Genomic DNA, 21,999 nt, shown 5'->3' on the forward strand with positions numbered 1-21,999 from the left:
ACTCTTCAAGAATGAAGAGTGGTAGAGGAGAGGAAACTATAGGCCAGTTACTCTAATCACAATGGTTGTGAAGATGTTGGTGTTGATCATTAAGGATGAGGACTCAGGGTACTTGGCTGTAAAATAGGCCATAATAAGCATACTTTCCTCAAGGGAAAATCTTGCCTAACATATCTGTTGTAATTCTTTGATGAAATAACAAGCAGGATAGACAAAGTTGAATCAGTTGATGTTGTGTACTTGGATTTTCAGAAGGCCTTTGACAATATGCTACACATAAGGCTGCTTAATAAGCTATGAGCCCATGGTATTGCAGGAAAGACTCTAGCATGGATAAAGCAGTGGCTAATTGGCAGGAGGCACAGAGTGGGAATAAAGGGAGCCTTTTCTGGTTGGCTGCCGGTGACTAGTGGTGTTCTACATGGGCCTATGTTAGGACCTATTTTTTTAAGTTATATGTCAATGATTTAGATGATGGAATTGATGGCTTTGTTGCAAAGTTTGCGGATGATATGAAGATAGGTGGAGGGGCAGGTAGTTTTGAGAAAGAAGAGAAGCTACAGAAGGACTTAGACAGATTAGGAGTATGGGCAAAGAAATTGCAGATAGAATACAATGTCAGGAAGTGTATGGTCATGCACTTTTGTAGAAGAAATGAAAGGGCTGACTGTTTTCTAAATGGAGAAAAAATATGAAAAATTGAGATGCAAAGGGACTTGGGGGTCCCTCTGCAGGATTCCCTGAAGATTAGTTTGTAGGTTGAGTCTGTGGTGAGGAAGAGAAATGCAATATTAACATTCATATCAAGAGGACTAGAATATAAAAACAAGGATGTAATGTTGAGACTTGAAAAGCATTGGTGAGGCCTCCTTTGTGTGCAGTTCTGGGTCACTTATTTCAGAATGGATGTGCTGAAACTGGAGACAGTTCAAAAGAGATTCACAAAAATGATTCCAGGATTGAATAGTTTGTCATGTGAAGAGTGTTAGATGGCTCTAGGCCTGTATTCACCAGAATTCAGAAGAATGAGGGGTGACCTCATTGAAACCTATTGAATGGTGAAAGGCCTTGATGGAATGGATGTGTGAGACTCTAAGACCAGAGGAGACAGCCTCAGAATCGAGGGGCATCTTTTTAGAATGGAGGTGGGCAGGAATTTATTTTGCCAGAGGGTGGTAATTTGTGGAATTCTTAGCCATATGCAGCTGTAGAGGTCAAGTCTTTATGTATATTTAAGGCAGAAGTTGATAGATTCTTGCTTGGTCAGGGCATGAAGGGATATGGGGAGAAGGCAGGAGATTGGAGCTGAGAGGAAAATTGGATCAGCCATGGTGAAATGCAGAGCAGACTCGATGGGCTGAATGGCCTAATTCTGCTGCTATATCTTATGGTCTTATGAATTTATGCAGAATTCTCTTAACTCCAGTCTATCACAACAGAACGCCAGACCTGCTCCCGTGTTCAAACCTGAACTGTTGTTACTTTTCTGTATGTGGTGAAAATCACACAACTGAGGCAAATTATGCATCTTGTGAAATTTGTGCTGCAATTTAAGAACTCACGCAATGATTTCAGTAATTGAATCCTCTTTAGTAAAGTCCTTCATGGCATCCAATGGTTAAGCATTAATTTGATGTAAGTTCCCTGAGGAATTCAGCATTGAACTCTTACCTGTTTAGAATTGTGCGGGGGCAGCAAGTCTATTTATTTCAAAGGAATGGAGAGGAAAGGCTTCTGGACCCTTCAGTAGGTCTAAGATAAGTGAGTTTAATTAAATTACTATAGTTGTTTAAGTTATGTGTGTGTATATTAATACATATATATATATATACACACAAACACACATATATAGTTGTTTAAGATATAACTTATATATAATAATTTTTGATTTTCTAGGATCTTTTAGTCTGATATATGACATTCTTTTTTTTACCGTTTTTAAGATCGAGATCTGCAGAAACGTTTGGAGTCCTTCACAGGTTTGAACAGCTGGTAAATCTTTGCAAGGTGCCTCAGCCAGCTGTCAAAAGTTTTATAACTAAGTTATCAGTGGGGCTTGTTTCAGCCAAACCACATGATGGGAATGATGTCAACTGAATGTCAGGGCTCTGGCCATGGGAATTGAGACAACTTCAGACAGCAAGTCAACACCTGCTGATCTAGAAAAATATATACGTTATAGGCAGCAAGATCTGACCAATTGTGATTTTTACATCTTTCATGTTAAGCTTTGGAGAATATATTGTGTTAAGAAGAAATGAAAACATATTTTGATTTATGCTTCCTATTGATCAATACAATTACAAATATTGCTTTGAACTAAGGATATCTTCAAATCAAAAACCTGCCTTCATAGTCTTTTATTTTTATTTGCAATGCTAATTCAGCAATAGATACAGTTTGGAGTTTCTTTTCTCTGTGAACGCTGGAAACCACATTAAAGGGTCTGGAAGAATATTATCTCTGCTACAGAGACATAGTTCACCGGTAGTTGTGAGAAAGAACTGAAAAGTTTTTACTGATGTATAATTCACCTTAAGTTTCTTATTAGTAAATTAGAGATATTTGTATCCAGACAAAAAAAGGGATGCAGAGTGGTAAGGCATGTTTAAGATTAACTACATTTATTTATATAACTTGTCCTTTTATCATCACAAGGATATTTCTGGAAAATTGTCAACACTTGAGTTAATGTGCTAATTTTTGTCAATGTGTGGTTGACAGCCTGTACATGTTAACACCTGCTTTTCCTGAGAATATTAACATCTTCAATAAAGATCAAAATAAGAAAGCACACTTGGGTCATTAAACAAAATATTGTTGTCTTTGCTCATAAATTCGCCTTCAGCAAATGCAAAGGTGCCAGTCACATTCTGAAACTATCTAAATCTTGCACATACGAAATGGGAGCAGTGGTTAGACGATTCAGTCTCCTGTGCCTGCTTTGCCATTTAGCTCACCATCATTTTTTGCCATTAACTCCGTATGCTCCAATTTAATTCATAGGCAAAAATAAATTAATCTCTGTCTTGACTATGCTCAACATCTGAGCCACACCTGCCTATGTGAAGAATTCCAAAGATGCGCTCTCCTCTGAGTGGACAATCTTTTTCTCATCACTTTCTTGAATGGGCAGCCCCTCATCAACTTAACATCATCAGTGCCAAGTCCCTTAAAAATCTGGTATATTTCAATGAGATCACCTCTTAAATAAAAGAGCTGATTTGCAGCTTATAACCACTGATATGCCCCTTTAAATTCCTACTTCACATTTTGTCCTATATTACCATTAATACATAGAGTCTACAGTATATCGAAGTTACACTAATCTCTCCTTGCTGCTTCTTAGATCCACCCAAACTGATTTAACTGTATTTTCTGATTAAGGTATTGGAACAACACTGCCTTTATTCAAATCTTTAAGATGAAGGCTTCCTCGCTTTCTCTACATTGCTTAAAGTTAAATATCATGGAAAGTTCAATATCCTGTCTATAAGTGACTGTTGGGGTGTGGTAGATATAGGAAATAAGTCTTAGATGATTTCAAGTTTAATTCTAGAAGAGCAGGAGAAGCTAGCCAACAGTACATTAAAATAACCAACATGAGAATTGATAAAAATATGGGCAAAATTTCTGTAATAGGTTGAGGTAGTGGTGAAATGGACTTCTTAAAGACAGGAGCAAACAGGTGGAGAAACACAGGGCATCGGGCAACATCTGAGGGCAGAACAGGTAATTGATGTCCCAAGAAGTGACACTGCATCAGGATCTCAAGCTGAAATATTGATTATCCCTTTGCCTCCACAGATGCTGCCAAGCTCAGTCAGTTACTCCAGCAGCTCATTTTCTTTGCTACAGGATTCAGCATCTATGGTCCTATGTTTCCCTTAAAAACAGGAAAGCAGTAACAAATTTTAATCCACCATGGTTACTTATGGTAACATACCTACTGAATGTTGAAAGGACTAGATAAGGTGGATATGGCGAGGATGTTTCCTATGGTGTGGGTATCCAGAACTAGAGGGTATGCCTCAGAACTGAGGGGTGTGACCTTTTAGAACAGAGGTAAGGAGGAATTTACTTTTAGCCAGAGAGTAGTGAATCTGTGCAATGCTTTGCCACAGACTGCAGTGGAGGCCAAGTCCATGGGTATATTTAAAGTGGAAGTTGATAGTTTCCTGATTGGTCAGGGCATCAAAGGATATGGAGAGAAGACAGGAGTATGGGGTTGAGTGGGATTCAGGATCAGCCATGATAGAATGGCAGAACAGACTCGATCGGCTGAATGGCCTAATTCTGTTCCTATGTTTTATGGTGATTGTACAATAAACAAATAAACAGATATGCAATCATTGTCCATTGGTAATTTTTCAAAACTAACTTCTTTATATTTTAAGATGTAGAAGCTTATTTTAAAATAATGATCTAAGAAAGTTACAATAAATATTTATTATCTGTTAATGTCAGAGTACTTGCTAAAATCTGAGTTAACCCTCATGAGAAAAATGAATATTTTCAAAGTACTTTTCACTGAGTACAGTTAATAAATAGTTCTAATTCAGTAACATCTCTTAAGTAAATTGGAAAAAATTGTAAACAATTTTGCCACTGAAAGCACATTGAATTACCGACAACTTTAGGATTTCTGTATTAAACCATACAAATTCAAAACCATTTCCAACAATTAAAGTATTTGAAACAAGTGGGTACTCAGACTATCTGTGTCATTCATGCTGCAAAATCTGAGTTAATAATCTAAATGCACTACATGTTTTTTGCAGTTGTGTTCCTCTTTAGTAGTTTCTGTCCCTCTTTGACCATTCCTCAATCTGATTGGTTGTAGACCTTCCATGCAGCTCATTCTATTGAGACTTCACTGATTCACTATGGTGGATACCATACCCAACTTAAAATAGGAACAGGAGAAATTTCCACAGACAAACTTAAGCTTTATGTGATTGTACTTCAGGTGAGTGGAGTAAACTGTTCTTTCTTCAGTGAGAGGAGAATCTGAGTTATTAATTGTTAATGCCATGACATAACTAGTTTGATTAATGGTTAAAATCTAATTAAATGGCAGATCCCTTTGATTTGTACATGTGAATTTGTGTTAACCATTTCTAGCCTTAATTATTAACTAATTGGTTTACTATCATTATTTGGGGAATTGTTCTTCATTTTCTCATGGGAGAACATTTGCCCTGTGCACAATATGTATGTCTCTTTGTTAAGAATAAGCACACTATTTCACAGGGGGTGAAGGCAAGGTGAAAATCTTTCTGCATGACATTAATTAACTAATTGCTTGCCCTAATTTTTCATTATGTGGTGCAAATAATATCTGGTACTCTTGTGGTAAATTTAATGTTTTTAAAAATAACCTTAATGGTATTTCATTACTTTTTTGTTGATATGGGGTTAAACAAGGCATCTGCTATACGTCTTGTGAAATAAGGAAGTGAAAGAAGGTTGAAGAAGATCAGAGTATACTCATAAATATCATGTGCATCTCTCCTACAGTCTTTTAACACAGGTGTATTGTCTTATTAATTTTTCTACACTAGCTTCAAGTCTTAAGTACAATGAAATGTATTTTGTCAAAATTGTTACCTCAAAAGGTAATTATCACTTTAGTCAGAAATTACCTATTTTAATATACACAGGAGGATAAAGGCCTTCCACCTTTCTGCCTTTCAGTTTTGCAGACCAGCAGAAGGAACACCTGAACTAAATGAAGCTTTTCTTGCACCAGAGTGATGAAGCAAATAGTATAGGGTATGACTGGAAGAATTTTCATGGGATCTCATTTATAAAAGAAACAACATTAAATCACACTTCACTCAAAACAAAAGCAATCAGTGGTCAGGAATTTGCAAGCTAATAGGGAGTTCAGTACAGGCTCAATCCAGACAAACTCACTTGCAGATGTGACTGAATTGAACATATTACTCCATTGAAGGTCAACAGCATTTGATGATAGTTACTAATTTGATTGCAAAACAAAACTATAAAATGTTACATAGTGGGTTAGTGGAATTCACTGAGTTTCATAGAAACATGTATTTTTTGTGGGTAGGTACCTGTGCAGAGGCTACTCAAACCCAGAATCCCAATGTTCTGTGTTTGAACCATTTCCTGAAGATCATATTCTTATTGGATTAAATGTGCTAAAAATTGACATAATTAGCAAATTCACAAGTAAAGCTAGTTTTTAGACCAAATTGATAGGTATTTAACTTGGAAGAAGTCATGTATATTTCCTAAATAATTATAAGTATTGGCAATTGCAGGGTTATATATTTAATTTTAAGTATTTTGATACTTTTTTATTGGGAAATCAATAACAGGTAACTGTTTAGCAAATAAAAATCTGTTTATAGTTGATTATAGTTGCACCAATAATATGAAAGGACTGTAGGGAAATAAAACAAAATGCATAGTTGTGTTCCAAATATTAAGTAAATACATGGTACAGTAAGATATTTAAAGTAGTGTAAAATCTCAACTCTCCAGAAGATGATAGATTTTCAATTAGATTGTCCACCCAGATGGACAATATCCATTCCATCTGTCCTATATCCATTCGTCCCCCCCATCCCTTCCCACCGATCTCCCTCCTGGCACTTACCCTTGTAAGAGGAACAAGTGCTACACATGCCCTTACACTTCCTCCCTCACTACCATTCAGGGCCCCAGACAGTCCTTCCAGGTAAGGTGACACTTCACCTGTGAGTCGGCTCGGATGATATACTGCATCTGGTGCTCCCAATGCGGCCTTCTATATATTGGCGAGACCCGACGCAGACTGGGAGATCGTTTCACTGAACACCTACGCTCTGTCTGCCAGAGAAAGCAGGATCTCCCAGTGGCCACACATTTTAATTCCATGTCCCATTCCCATTCTGATGTGCCTATCCACGGCCTCCTCTACTGTAAAGATGAAGCCACACTCAGGTTGGAGGAACAACACCTTATATTCCGTCTGGGTAGCCTCCAACCCGATGGCATGAACATTGACTTCTCAAACTTCCGCTAATGCCCCACCTCCCCCCCTTACCCCATTTGTTATTTATTTATTTATATACACACATTCTTTTTCTCTCTCTCCTTTTTCTCCCTCTGACTATACCCCTTGCCCATCCTCTGGGCTTCCCCCCTCCTCCTTTTCTTTTTCCCTGGGCCTCCTGTCCTATGATCCTCTCTTATCCCTTTTGCCAATCGACTGTCCAGCTCTTGGCTCCATCCCTCCCCCTCCTGTCTTCTCCTATCATTTCAGATCTCCCCATCCCCCTCCCACTTTCAAATCTCTTACTACCTCGTCTTTCAGTTGGTCCTGACGAAGGGTCTCGGCCCGAAACATCAACTATACTTCTTCCTGAAGATGCTGCCTGGCCTGCTGCGTTCACCAGCAACTTGTATGTGTGTTGCTTAATATGCCACAGTCCTGTTTCCTTTGTTTGGTGCAAAGATAGGCAATGAGACAACAGCATGGCCTCAGTTGTGATGAAGACTAGGCCTCAAGCTGTGGGCTTGCCTGCTGCTGTAGTCCAGGTGAGAAGATGCAGAAGGCAGTGTAGTGAGGCATCCGTGCTCGGTGGGGAGCTAGCCTCTCCCATCAGTGTTGCCATCCAGTGTTCAATCAGTGGATTGACAGGCTGGAATTGTTGGGAGCTGTGCCATCAATTTCCATGTCGCTCTGGGACTTTGGACTATACATGCATAATAATGTGCTTTTTTTTCCTCTCTCACTATTTTGAATACATGTTATGCACTTTGCCTCAGAGGAATACTGTCTCATTTTCATCTGTATCCACGTATGGTTTGAATGATAATTAAACTTGATTTGATTGGAAATTGTGTATTTTGTTTGCCATGAATAAGAACTGGAATTTCAGTTCTTTACATAAGTCTTCTCAAATATATATCTTTTTTAAATTTACAACACCAGTCTTAAAGAAGTGCTGCTTTTAAATTCCCTTTGCTCTACTAGATGTATTGCTGTAGGTTGCAAATTGTTCAGACCATAGTAGCTTGAATTGTGATAAGATCAAACATTATAAGTTTGATAAAACTCAATGCTAACAAGATCAGATTGTGGTAGCATTTACATCCTGTTTGCTCGTGTTCACCCTCATGGTGGTTGTTAAGAGAATTTAAATTTTAAAAAGAAAGCAGGATCACCTAATTTATTATGTCATTTCAGGTAAACCTGTCCTGTGTATTGGTCTGCCCACTGCACATCTTCAGTGTAAGTCAATCCAAGGATTTATGCTGCTGTAAAAAAAATACTTCTAATCATCTCTAGACTGCTACCTAAAGGTCATTGATATAGCAATATCTGGGCAAATATGATTTGAGGTTAGAACCAAGACAGGTTTAACTCGTACTAGTACTTCTATTTGTCTTTTCCTGCAAATGTTAGCTTGTTCAGCATTTCTTGTTTTTGATGCTTAGACTGTAAACATACAGTATATATTACTCAAATATTAAACACAACACTCCTGCCTGCTTAGCTATGAACTCCAACTCTAATAGAGAATGCATCGCAACTATATACACCGTTTATTAATAATACAACTTATATATACTGACATCCACAGAATAGTAAATTTTTAATTGTCCCATTCAGACCTAAAGATTTAATTGCTGTGGAGGATTTCTTATTCTTTTAGGACAACATCTTCCTGCTTGGTAGCTGAGACAATTTCAGGATCCGGGGCCTCCTCCATGGTTAGTGGGGGATGTAACTCAGACTACAAGAATTCTGATGGCAGTATTCAGCTTTCTTCTCTAACAATTGATTATACTCTCCTCAACTGATGGGTGTGTCGTCTCCAAACGATATCAGATGCAGTCTCCACTGTGTAGGAGAGTGGTCCAGTTCTGTCCTAAATCTTTCTGAGTACCCACTTTCGATCATCTCTCTAGTCCCTCATGAGGACTGCTTGGCCAGGAGTGAAAAATTGAACCTCACTGTTTGAGGAGCCTTCAATTTGTCTCAGCTGTTTCTCCCTTCTGAGATTGGGTTTGAGGAATTCCAAGCGTGGACGCAAGAGACGGCCCAGGAAAGCTGGTGAGTTTTTGGTTGTGAAGTGTGTTGCAGTACAATATGCAAGGAGGAAATTGGCGAGCTTCTGATTCAGTGTTAGTGCCGTGCATTCTTCAGACTCTGGACAAACCTTTCTGCCAAGCCATTTGCAGCTGCGAGATAAGGTGCAGATGTAATGTATCCTAGTCCATTCATTTTTAGGAATAACTGAAACTGTTCACCCACAAACTGTGGTCCATTGTCATTGATTGGAACACCAGTCCTTGAGAACAGACTTCTGAGTACATCAACAGCGTGCAAGGCTGTAGTGGAGTATTTTGGGAACACTTCTGGCCAGAGTGTGGAAGTAGCTGCATCCACTACTACTAAGAAATTTGTGCCCATGAACGGTCCAGCAAATTCCATGTAAATCCTCTGCTAGGGCAATATAGACCATTTCCAGGGATGGAGGGGTGCTGCTTTTGGCATATTCTGGACATATTGGCATCCTGTATAGTGCATAGCAAGCTGCTGGATCTACTGATATATGCCAGGCCACCAGAAAAATGCTTTGAGCCAATGCTTTCATGTTAACCATTCCTAGATGACCTGCATGTAGCTCCTCCAACACTTTAGCTCTCAACTAGGATGATACAATAACTCCCAATGTCCAAATAAGGCAGCCTCTGTCAAGGGCAAGTTCCTGAAGACCCTGGAGAGACTTGTTCTGGAGCTGCTCCAGCCTATGGTTAGGCCACACTTAGATCCCTTCCAGTTCGCCTACTAGCCCGGACTAGGAGTTGAGGATGCCACCGTCTACCTGCTGAACCGTGTCTACGCCTACCTGGACAAGCCAGCGAGCACTGTGAGGGTCATGTTTTTTGACTTCTCCAGTGCGTTCAACACTATCCGCCCTGCTCTGCTGGGGGAGAAGCTGGCAGCGATGCAGGTAGATGCTTTCCTGGTATCATGGATTCTTGATTACCTGACTGGCAGACCATAGTACGTGTGCTTGCAACACTGTGTGTCCGACAGAGTGATCAGCAGCACTGGGGCTCCACAGGGGACTGTCTTGTCTCCCTTTCTCTTCACCATTTACACCTCGGACTTCAACTACTGCACAGAGTCTTGTCATCTTCAGGAGTTTTCTGATGACTCTGCCATAGTTGGATGCATCAGCAAGGGAGATGAGGTTGAGTACAGGGCTACGGTAGGAAACTTTGTCACATGGTGTGAGCAGAATTATCTGCAGCTTAATGTGAAAAAGACTAAGGAGCTGGTGGTAGACCTGAGGAGAGCTAAGGCACTGGTGACCCCTGTTTCCATCCAGGGGGTCAGTGTGGACAAGGTGGAGGATTACAAATACCTGGGGATACAAATTGACAATGAACTGGACTGGTCAAAGAACACTGAGGCTGTCTGCAAGAAGGGTCAGAGCTGTCTGTATTTCCTGAGGAGACTGAGGTCCTTTAACATTGGTCGGACGATGCTGAGGATGGCCTACGAGTTTGTGGTGGCCTGTGTGATCATGTTTGCTATTGTGTGCTGGGGCAGCAGGCTGAGGGTAGCAGACACCAACAGAATCAACAAACTCATTCGTGAGGCCAGTGATGTTGTGGGGATGGAACTGGACTCTCTGACGGTGGTGTCTGAAAAGAGGATGCTGTCCAAGTTGCATGCCATCTTGGACAATGTCTCCCATCCACTACATAATGTACTGTTTGGGCACAGGAGTACATTCAGCCAGAGACTCATTCCACCGAGATGCAACACAGAGTGTCATAGGAAGTCATTCCTGCCTGTGGCCATCAAACTTTACCACTCCTCCCTTGGAGGGTCAGACACCCTGAGCCAATAGGCTGGTCCTGGACTTATTTCATAATTTACTGGCATAATTTACATATTACTATTTAACTATTTATGGTTCTATTACTATTTATTATTTATGGTGCAACTGTAACGAAAACCAATTTCCCCCGGGATCGATAAAGTATGACTATGACTATGACTATCTTGGTACTGGTAAAAGTGACGGAAGTAGAACTTCAGCTGCAAATTCCAGCCATTTTGGGTGACACAGCGTAGGGTCTTTTCTAGTTTCCACTTAGATCATCTCTGCCGTAATAGGGAGACTTTTGATTTGCATTGAAGAGAATACGCCAAGAGGAGTGTTTTTTTTTGTAAATTTTCTGCTATTTCCTTTGTCTAGGGCAAACAGGAAAATCCATCAGCATTTCTATGATTAGTCGTCCTCTTGAATTCAATTTTGTAAATGTGTCCTCCAAGAAACAGAGCCCATCTCTGCACTTGTGCTACTGCTGTTAGTGGAGCACCAGGGATTGATGATCAGGAATGTGGTAAACTCTCTCACATACAAGTACTGGTTGAAATGTTTTACACCCCAAACCAGACTTGAAGCCTCTCTATTAATCTGTGCATGATTTTTCTCTGCAACAGTAAGGGTACATGATGCAAAGGCTATAGCGCATTCACTTCCATCTCTCATAATATGTGACATGACAGCACCTATATCATAAGGTGAGGCATCACAGACAAGCTTCAGTGGACACTATGGATCATAATGTGTCAGTACAGTGTCTGATGTCACTATTTCTTTACTCTTTTTAAAAGCCATCTCACACTGCTTTGTCCATTACCATTTGTTTCCGTGCTGTTGTATTGAGTTCAAGTGGTGGAGCAAAATAGACAGCTCTGGCACGAACCTGTTACAGTAATTGACAAATCTTTTGACCTTGCTTGAATTTTCTCAGCACACTTGTGAACACTGTAAGTGAGGCTTGCTTTCAAGAATTTACCCTTATCATGTCGTGTTCTGAGCACATTATCTTCCAATCTTTTTAGCATTATCTTGAAGCTTTAGAGATTATCCTTTTCATCCTTACCAGTAACAATGCTGTCATCCAGGTAACACTGAGTACTTGAGCAACCACGCAGCACTTGATTCATTGCTTTCTACATGAGTGCAGGTGCTACTACAAAAATAAGCCCATTTTAGCGATATGGCCCTTTGTGAGCGTTTATGGTGAGAAACATCTTGGATTCTTCTGCCATCACCATCTGCATGTAGGCCTCAGCTAAGGGCTCTTTGCTGAAGTATTTTGCTCCAGAAAGGTTTGCAAAAATTTCCTCTCTCCTGGGCAGAGGACAGATGGTAACCTTTAAATTACCACCGATTTTGATAGACCCATTCTTCTTGGCTACTGGGACCACTGGTGTTGCCCATGGGCTCTACTCAACCTTGAAAAGAATTCCTTCAACCTCCATGCAATCTAGCTCACTGGCTACTTTATCACAGATGGTATAAGGAACTGGGCCTTCTTTGCAAACTTTGGTGTGGCATTTTAAATCAACACTTTTTTTACCCTTTATGTTTGAGTTTTCCAATGCCATCCTTATTTGGTAATGAAACATATCGACTCCTGTCTGGGAGGCCACTTGGATCCGTTTCGATTTGCCTACCAGTGCAACAGGTCCATTGCAGATACCATCCATAACCATGGACTTTTTACTCTCCTCCCATCCAGTAGGTGCAACAGGAGCCTCCGCTCCTGCACCAGCAGGCACAGGAAGAGCTTCTTCCCTGAGGCTGTGACCCTGCTGAAGCTCACATCACAGCGCTAAGCAGTATTGTATCCGTATTGTACTGTCTCAGTACTTTTATATTTGTGTGCTGTAGCACTTTTTTTATTTGCAGTTATTTTGTAAATAACACTATTCTTTGCATTTTCGATCAGATGCTGAATGCATTTCATTGGCTTTGTATCTGTACTCGGCACAATGACAATAAAGTTGAATCTAATCTAATCTAATCTCATTGTCTCTTCACTGAATCCTGGAACATCTAGACAAAGATGCACATACAGTATCAGGATGCTGCTTTTTGATTACAGCTCTGCACTCAATACCATCATTCCCTTAAAACTTAATCAATAAAACCTTGGCCTCAATACCTCCTTGAGTAATTGGCTCCTGGATTTCCTCACTTGCAGCCCCAGTCAGTTTGGATTGGCAACAACATCTTCTTCATGATCTTCATCAGCTCAGCTGCACCACAAGGCTGTGTGCTTAGTCCGCTGCTCTACTCGCTTTACATTTATGACTGTGTGGCTAAGCACAGCTCCAATACAGTATTCAAGTTTCTGATGACACCACTTTCTTGGGCCTAATCAAATGTAGTTATAAATCAGCATATGGGAGGGAGACTGAAAATTTGTCTAAGTGGTGTCATAACAACAGCCTCTCACTCGATATCAGCAAGACCAAGGAGCTGATTGTAGATTTCAGGAGAAAGAAATTCGAGGCCCATGAGCCAATCCTCGTTGGAGGGTCAGAGGTGGAGAGGGTTAGCAACTTCAAATTCTTAAGTGTTACTAATTCAGAAGGCCTGTCCTAGGCCAGAACGCAAGTGCAATTGCAAAGCACAGCAGAACTTCTACTTCCTGAAGAGTTTGCGAAGATTCTGCAAGACATGCAAAACACTGATAAACTTCTATAGATGTGTAGTGGAGAGTATATTGACTGGCTACATCACAGCGTGGTACAGAAACACCAAAGCTCTTGAATGGAATATCCTACAAGTAGTGGATTTGGCCCTCTATGTCAATCATGGGTAAAGCCCTCCCAACCATTGAGAACATCTACATGAAACTTTGTCGCAGAAAAGCAGCATCCATCATCAGTGATCCCCACCACCCAGTCATGCTCTCTTCTCACTGCTGCCATCAGGTAGAAGGGAGAAGGGCCTCAGGATTTGCATCACCAGGTTCAAGAACAGGTGTTTAACCATCAGACTCTTAAACAATAAGGGATAATTTCAAGCAACACACACACACAAAATGCTGGAGGAACTCAGCAGGGCAGGCAGCACCTGGGGAAAAGACGTTTTGAATGAGACCCTTCAGCAGGACTAGAGAAAAGAAGATGAGAAGTCAGGGAAAGAAGGTGGGGAAGAAATACAAGTCGTGGATGATGGGTGAAATGGGAGGGGAAGTAAATGGGAATGCGGAATGGTGAAGTAGAAGTGGCCGAAACCATTACTGGAAGTTTGAGAAATCGATATTCATGCCATCAGGTTGGAGGCCACCCAGATGGAATACAAGGTGTTGCTCCTCTAACCTGAGTGTGGCCTCATCGTGGCAGTAGAGGAGGCCGTGGACTGGCATGTTGAAATGGGAATGAGAAGTGGAATTGAAATGGGTTGCCAGTGGGAGATTCCGCTTTTCTGTGCTCAGTGAGCCCTGTCCCTGGTGGTGTGGCGGGATGTTGGGGTGAGGGCAGATGAGTGAAAAATCCACCAGGGATAGGGTTCTTCTTGTCCTCACCCACTACCCCATCGGCCTCCGCATTCAGCACATAATTCTCCGTAACTTCTGCCATCTCTAACGGGATCCCACCACTTAGTACAACTTTCTCTCCCCTCCCCCCACCAATTTCTGCTTTCCGCAGGGATCTCTCCCTACGCAGCTCCTTTGTCCATTCAACCCACCCCACTAATCTCCCTCCTGGCATTTCTCCTTGCAAGCCAATCGACTGCTACACCTACCCCTACCCCTCCCCCCTCATTACCATTTAGGGCCCCAGCTAGCTCTTCCAGGTGAGGTGAGCCTTCTCCTGTGAGTCTGTTAGCGTCATCTATTGTATCCAGTGCTCCCAGTGTGGCCTCCTGTATATCAGTGAGACCCGACTTAGATTGGGAGAGCTTTTCACCGAACAGCTATGTCAGATAAAGATCTCCCAGTGGCCACCCGTTTTCTCAGCCAGCAGTTCCATTCCGCCCTTCAGGAAGCATAGTACATTTGACCGTGAGTTTCTCAGTCTGTATCACGCTGTCTGCCATTTTTGTTTGCTTCTAGAGGATCGCCATTTCACAGCGTTCATTGACCATGAACCCCCTCGTACATGTGATGGCCAAAGTATCAGATCCTTGGTCTGCATGGCAGCAATGCCACCTGGCCTCCATATGAGAGTTCACAATGGATATACAACATATCAGGGAGAAAAGAAAATGCTGTGGCTGGTTGTCTCTCATGACCAGCCGTTGAGACTTTACACATAGGGGTTGACTGTGCTGGCAAGGCAGCTGACCATGCTACTGTCCCAAACAGCTGTCCGTGCCCCATCATGCCCGCAAACTGGAGGTGGACTGTTTCTAACACCGTACATGGACTATTGCATCCGTCCCGGAAGGCCTCACAGAAACTGCACTAAAGTTTGTGTGACTCAGCCTTAGAAAAGTGTGACTGGAGAGCCGCCTGTGTGGAGTGCCCACTGGCAAGCATCAAGCCATATCCAGGTGCCATTGGCACCTTTTGAGGTCCCTGAGTGATAGTTTGACCATGTCAACGTGGACCTTGTTGGTTGTATTCCCCCTCCTGCAGTTTCACTCACTTCCATGGTGGACCGTACCATGCATCGTCGATGGCCGCAGACGTGCCTTAGGCATTCATCAGCAACTGGGTTACTCAGTTTGGCACCCTATCTGATATTTCCTCTAACTACAGTCCCTAATTCACATCAGTTCTCTGGGCTACGATGGCCCAGAACCTCAGTGTTAGGCTGCATCACACCATGACATATCACCCGCAGTCCGATGGCCTACACGAGTGGTTTCACCGCTCCTTGAAGACTGCTCTGCCCATTGAGTGTTGGCATGATTGTCTCCTGCGGATCCTGTTGGTGCTCAGAACGGCTCCAAAAGAGGACCTGGACTTGTCCGCGGCTGAGTGGGTATACGGACAGCCATTACGAACGCCGGGGGTGATTTCATTCCTGATGCCGTGACTGCCTGGTTGGCCTCTCAACAGTGTTCCACCCTCCCCAGTAAATTCAATTCCTTCGCACTTATTCCCACCGTCCATCATGGTGTACTGCACTCTAGGGTTCCTGTTGACCTACGTTCCACCTCATTTGTTTTTGTCCACCATGATGCACACTAGCATCCCCTTAGGCCCCCTTATGATGGCCCATTCCGCATTTTGGAATGGAGATAATAGAACTTTATCATAGATGAGATGAGTAAATCCTAGTGTCCCTCGGTAGATCACCTTAAACCAGCCAAGTTTTGATGGATTCCATTACCATGCCCCTGCTATCATGACGCTACCATAAGTGTGTCTACACACCTCTGGGTGAGCCAGAGGCACCTGCTGTTCTGTTACCCAAACTCCGGACAGACTCACAATGCCGGTTTTAGTAAATTCTGGGAAGGCCTATGTAGGGTAATGTAATGGGTGGAAACATAAATAATTCTCAAGTTCCTAAATTGAGTTGGGGTTCACTTTAAGAGGCTGGCCTGACGTGATGATGTAATTATGTGACGTACTGTTACCGGGCTTTGTATTCAGGTTTTTGGAATTCAATAATTGATTTGCTACGGTTTTTCTTAAACATAAAATGCCTCACACAGTTTTTATTTATGGAAGCCTATACTATCGGGAAGGACAAGCAAATGATAGTGTAAAATTCCAGTTTTTGGGATGGGTTGCATTGTAAGAGAGACAAAATTGAAAAGGATGAAATGCAGAACTAAAGGTGTTAGATTTTAAGGTGCACAGTATACAAAATAAGGTAGTTGATCTTGTCGCACAGTTAGAGATTGGTGGGTATGACATTGTGGGTATCACAGAGTCATAGTTGAAAGACTATTGGAGTTGGGAGCTTAATATCCAAGGATACACAATCTATTGAAGGGACAGACTGGTAGGGAGAGGAGGAGAAGTGGCTCTGCTGGTAAAAAAATGAATTGAAATCTTTAGAAAGAGGTGACATGGAATCAGAAGATATAGAATCCTTGTGGGTAACGTTATGAAACTGCAATGGTAAGAAGACTCTGATGGGAGTTACTTACAGGCTTCAGAACAGTAGCCAGGTTGTGGTCTCCAAATTACAGTGAGAGATAGAAAAAGCATGTCACCAAGGCAATGTTGCATCAATCATTGGGCATTTCAATATGCAGATAGATTGGGAAGAACAAATTGATGCTGAATCCCGAGAGAGAACTTGTGCAATGCATCCGAGATGATTTTTTGGAACAGCTTGTGTTTGAGTTCACTAGGGCAGTAGTAGTTCTGGATTGAGTGTTGTGCAATGAACAAGGTATGATTAGGATGCATATGGTGATGGAACTCTTGGGAAGCGGTGATCACAATATGATAGAATTCATCCAGTGATTTGAGAGGGAGAAGCTAAAATCAGATGTATCAGTATTATAGTGGAGTGAAGGGAATTATAGAGGCACGAGAGAGATGCAGACCAAAGTTGATTGGCAGGGAACATTAGCAAAGATGACAGCAGAGAAGCAATGGCAGGAGTTTCCAGGAGCAATTCAGAAGGCACAGAGGAGATACATCAAAAACAAGAGGAAGTATTCTAAACAACACACATAAAAGTTGCTGGTGAACGCAGCAGACCAGGCAGCATCTCTAGGAAGAGGTACAGTCAAAGTTTTGGGCCGAGACCCTTCGTCAGGACTAACTGAAAGAAGAGCTAGTAAGAGATTTGAAAGTGAGAGGGGGAGGGGGAGACCTGAAATGATAGGAGAAGACAGGAGGGAGAGGGATGGAGCCAAGAGCTGGACAGCTGATTGGCAAAAGGGATATGAGAGGATCATGGGACTGGAGGCCTAGGGAGAAAGAAAACGGGGTGGGGGGAAAGCCCAGAGGATGGGCAAGGGGTATAGTGAGAGGGACAGAGGGAGAAAAAGGAGAGAGAAAAAGAATGTGTGTATATAAATAAATAAATAACGGATGGGGTACGAGGGGGAGGTGGGGAATTAGCGGAAGTTTGAGAAGTCAATATTCATGCCATCAGGTTGGAGGCTACCCAGACAGAATATAAGATGTTGTTCCTCCAACCTGAGTGTGGCTTCTTCTGTACAGTAGAGGAGGCCATGGATAGACATAGCAGAATGGGAATAGGATGTGGAATTAAAATATGTGGCCACTGGGAGATCTTGCTTTCTCTGGCAGACAGAGCGTAGATGTTCAGCAAAGCAGTCTCCCAGTCTGCGTCGGGTCCCGCTAATATATAGAAGACCGCATCGGAAGCACCGGACGCAGTATATCACCCCAGCTGACTTACGTGAAGTGTCGCCTCACCTGGAAGGACTGTCTGGGGCCCTGAATGGTGGTAAGGGAGGAGGTGTAAGGGCATGTGTAGCACTTGTTCCGCTTACAAGGATAAGTGCCAGGAGGGAGATCCGTGGGAAGGGATTGGGGGGGGGGGGTAACGAATGGACAAGGGAAAAGCGTAGGGAGCGATCCCTGCAGAAAGCGGGGGGAGGGGAGGGAAAGATGTGCTAAGTGGTGGGATCCCGTTGGAGGTGGTGGAAGTTACGGAGAATTATATGTTGGACCCGGGGGCTGGTGGGGTGGTAGGTGAGGATAAGGGGAACCCTATTCCTAGTGGGGTGGTGGGAGGATGGAGTGAGAGCAGATGTGTGTGAAATGGGGGTGATGTGTTTGAGAGCAGAGTTGATGATGGAGGAAGGGAAGCCCCTTTCTTTAAAAAAGGAGGACATCTCCTTCGTCCTGGAATGAAAAGCCTCATCCTGAGAGCAGATGCGGCGGAGACAGAGGAATTGCGAGAAGGGGATGGCATTTTTGCAAGAGACAGGGTGAGAAGAGGAATAGTCCAGATAGCTGTGAGAGTCAGTATATCCATGCCTCCTCTACTATAAAGATGAAGCCACACTCAGGTTGGAGGAACAACACCTTATATTCCATCTGGGTAACTTCTAACCTGATGGCATGAACATTGACTTCTCAAACTTCCACTAATGTCCCACCTCCCCCTTGTACCCAATCCGTTATTTATTTACTTATATACACATATTCTTTTTCTCTCTCCTTTTTCTCCCTCTGTTCCTCTCACTATACCCCTTGCCCATCCTCTGGGCTTTCCCCCCTCCCCCTTGTCTTTCTCCCTGGACCTCCTGTCCCACGATCCTCTCATATCCCCTTTGCCAATCACCTGTCCAGCTCTTGGCTCCATCCCTCCCCCTCCTGTCTTCTCCTATCATTTTGGATCTCCCCCTCCCCCTCCCACTTTAAAATCTCTTACTAACTCTTCCTTCAGTTAGTCCTGACGAAGGGTCTCGGCCTGAAACGTCGACTGTACCTCTTCCTAGAGATGCTGCCTGGCCTGCTGCGTTCACCAGTAACTTTTATGTGTGTTGCTTGAAATTCCAGCATCTGCAGGTTTCCTCGTGTTTGTGGGGAAGTATTTTAAAGGCAGGATGGTGTAATTGGCTGACAAATGAAGTCAAATGCACCACAAAAGCAAAAGAGAGGGCAGATAATACAGTAAAAATTAGTGGGAGGTTAGAGGATTGGGAAGCTTTTATAAACCAACAGAGGGCATATATATAAAAAAACATAAGGGGCATGGGTATTAGCTATACTAATTTGGGTGTTATGTAGTGAACTGGAAATGATTAAGGAGCTTAAGGTAAAAGAACCTTTAGGAGGCAGAGATCACAATATGATTGAGTTCATCCTGAAATTTGATGGGGAAAAAGTAAAGTCTGACATAGCAGTATTTCAGTGGAGTAAAGGATATTACAGTGGTATGAGAGAGATGTTAGTCAAACTGAATTAGAAGATGCCAGCAGGGATGATAGCAGAGCAGAAATGGTGAGAGTTTCTGGGAAAAATGAAGGTGGTGCAGAATAGATGTATTCAAAAAAATAAAGAAATACTCAAATGGCAAAATAGGACAACCGTGGCTGACAAGTCAAAGCTAATGTAAAAGTAAAAGAGAGGACGTATAATAAAGAAAGAAATAGTGGGAAGACAGAGGATTGGGAAGCAATTAAGAACCTACAAAGAACAACTAAAAGAATCATGAGGAGGATAGAGATGAAATATGAAAGCAAGCTAGCAAACAATATCCAAGTGGATGGTAAAAGCTTTTTCAAGTATGTAAAAATAAGAGATGAGAGTGGATAAAGAACAACTAGAAAATGAGGCCAGAGAAATAATAACAGAGGACAAGGAGATAGCAGATGAACTAAATGAATACTTTGCATCAGCCTTCACTGTGGAAGACACTAGCAGTGTACCAAACATTGAAGGGTGTGAGGGAAGAGAAGTGAGTGCAGTTACTATTACAAGGGAGAAGGTGCTCAAAAAAGCTGGAAGACCCAGGGGTACAGAAGTCACCTGGACCAGATGAACTGCACCCTAGTGTTCTGAAAGAGGTAGCAGTAGAGATTGTGGTGGCATTAGTAATGATCTTTCAGAAATCATTGGACTCTGGCATGGTGCCAGAGGACTGGAAAATTGCAAATGTCACTCCAATCTAAGGCAATAGATAGGAAATTATACATCAGTTAGCCTGAACGCAGTGGTTGGGAAGATGTTGGAGTCAATTGTCAAGGGTGAGGTTGTGAAGTACTTGGTGACACAGGGCAATTTAGAACAAAGTCAGCATGGTTTCCTCAAGGGAAAATCTTGCCTGATGAACCTGTTGGAACTCTTTGAGCAGATTACATGTAGGATAGATAAAGGGGATGTAGTGGATTTGGATATTTGGAATTTCAGAAAGCCTTTGACAAGGTGCCACACACAAGGTTGCTTATCAAGTTAAGAACCCATGGTATTACAGGAAAGTTACTTGCATGGTTAGAGCATTGGCTGATTGGTAGGAGGCAGCGAGTGGGAATAAAAGGATCCTTGTGTGGTTGGCTGCCAGTGACTAGTGGCGTTCCACAGGAGTCAGTGTGGGGACAACTTCTTTTTATGCTGTATATCAATGATTTAGATGATGGAATAGATGACTTTGTTGCCTAGTTTGCAGATGTTATGAAGATTACTGGTGGGACATGTAGTGTTGAAGAAACAGGTAGGCTCTAGAAGGACTTAGATAGATTAAGAGAATGGGCAAGAGAGTGGCAATTGAAATTCAATCCTGGAAAATGCTTAGTCATGCACTTTGGTAATAGAAATAAATGTGCAGACTATTTTCTAAATGGGGAGAAAATCCAAAAATCTGAGATGCGAAGGGACTTAGGAGTCCTTGTGCAGAAAATCCTAAAGGATAACTTGCAGTTAGAGCCGGTGGTGAGGAAGACAAATGCACATTAGCATTCACTTCAAGAGGTCTAGAATGCAAGAGCTGGGATGGGATGCTGAGGCTTTATAAGGCACTGGTGAGGCCTCACCCTGAGTACTGTGAGCAGTTTTGGGCTCCTTATCCCCAAGAGAAGATGTGCTGGCAATGGAGAGGATTCAGAGGAGGTTCACAAGGATGATCCCGGGAATGAAAGGTTTATCATATGAGGAACTTTTGATAGCTGTACTCACTGGAATTTAGAAGGACAAGTGGGTATTCCATTGATACTTTTCAAATGTTGAAAGTCCTAGATAGAGTAGATGTGGAAAGGATGTTTCCCATGGTGGGAAGACTAGGATAAGATGGTACAGCCTCAGGATAGAGGGGTGTCCATTTAAAACAGATGCGGAGAAATTTGTTTAGCCAGAGAGTGATGAATTTGTGGAATTTATTACTACAGGCAGCTGTGAAGGCCAGTTCGTTGGACGTATTCAAGGTAGGGATTGATAGTTTCTTGATTGGATACAGTATCAAAGGCTACGGGGAGAAGGTCAGGGCGTGGGGCAGAGGAAGGGAAAAGAGATCAACCATGATTGAATGGCAGAGCAGAATCGATGGCCCAAATCTGCTAATTCTGCTCCTATGTCGTATGGTCTTATGAGAAGATGAAATATGAAGGTAAGCTGGTCAATAATATCAAAATTTATACCAAATGTTTTTTTTTCCAGATATATAGAGGTGACAGTAGATATTGGACCGCTGGAAAATGATACTGGAGAAATAGTAACAGGGGATAAGGAAATGGCAGACGAATTGAATATGTAGCCTGCATTAGTCTTCACTGTGAAAGACTCTAGTAATATGCAGAGAGTTCGAGGGTGTCAAGGGGCAAAGATGAG

The 21,999-nt window shown here is 42.4% G+C and overlaps 1 protein-coding gene across 2 annotated transcripts in view; it reads right to left on the reverse strand.

Moving 5' to 3' along the window:
- Positions 1 to 21,999, reverse strand: part of LOC140199793 (cell surface glycoprotein CD200 receptor 1-B-like) — a 62,452-nt gene that overhangs the window by 26,972 nt on the left and 13,481 nt on the right. The window contains exon 2 of one of the 2 annotated variants that reach the window (XM_072262283.1): positions 1,672 to 1,752. The exons of the other annotated variant lie outside the window; for it this stretch is intronic. The gene's annotated coding sequence lies outside the window, so the exon portion shown is untranslated. The remainder of the gene's footprint in view (positions 1 to 1,671; positions 1,753 to 21,999) is intronic. 2 annotated transcript variants of the gene reach the window in all.

The sequence above is a fragment of the Mobula birostris genome, chromosome 6 (genome assembly GCF_030028105.1).
Source record: "Mobula birostris isolate sMobBir1 chromosome 6, sMobBir1.hap1, whole genome shotgun sequence".
Classification (NCBI taxonomy): Eukaryota; Metazoa; Chordata; class Chondrichthyes; order Myliobatiformes; family Myliobatidae; genus Mobula; species Mobula birostris.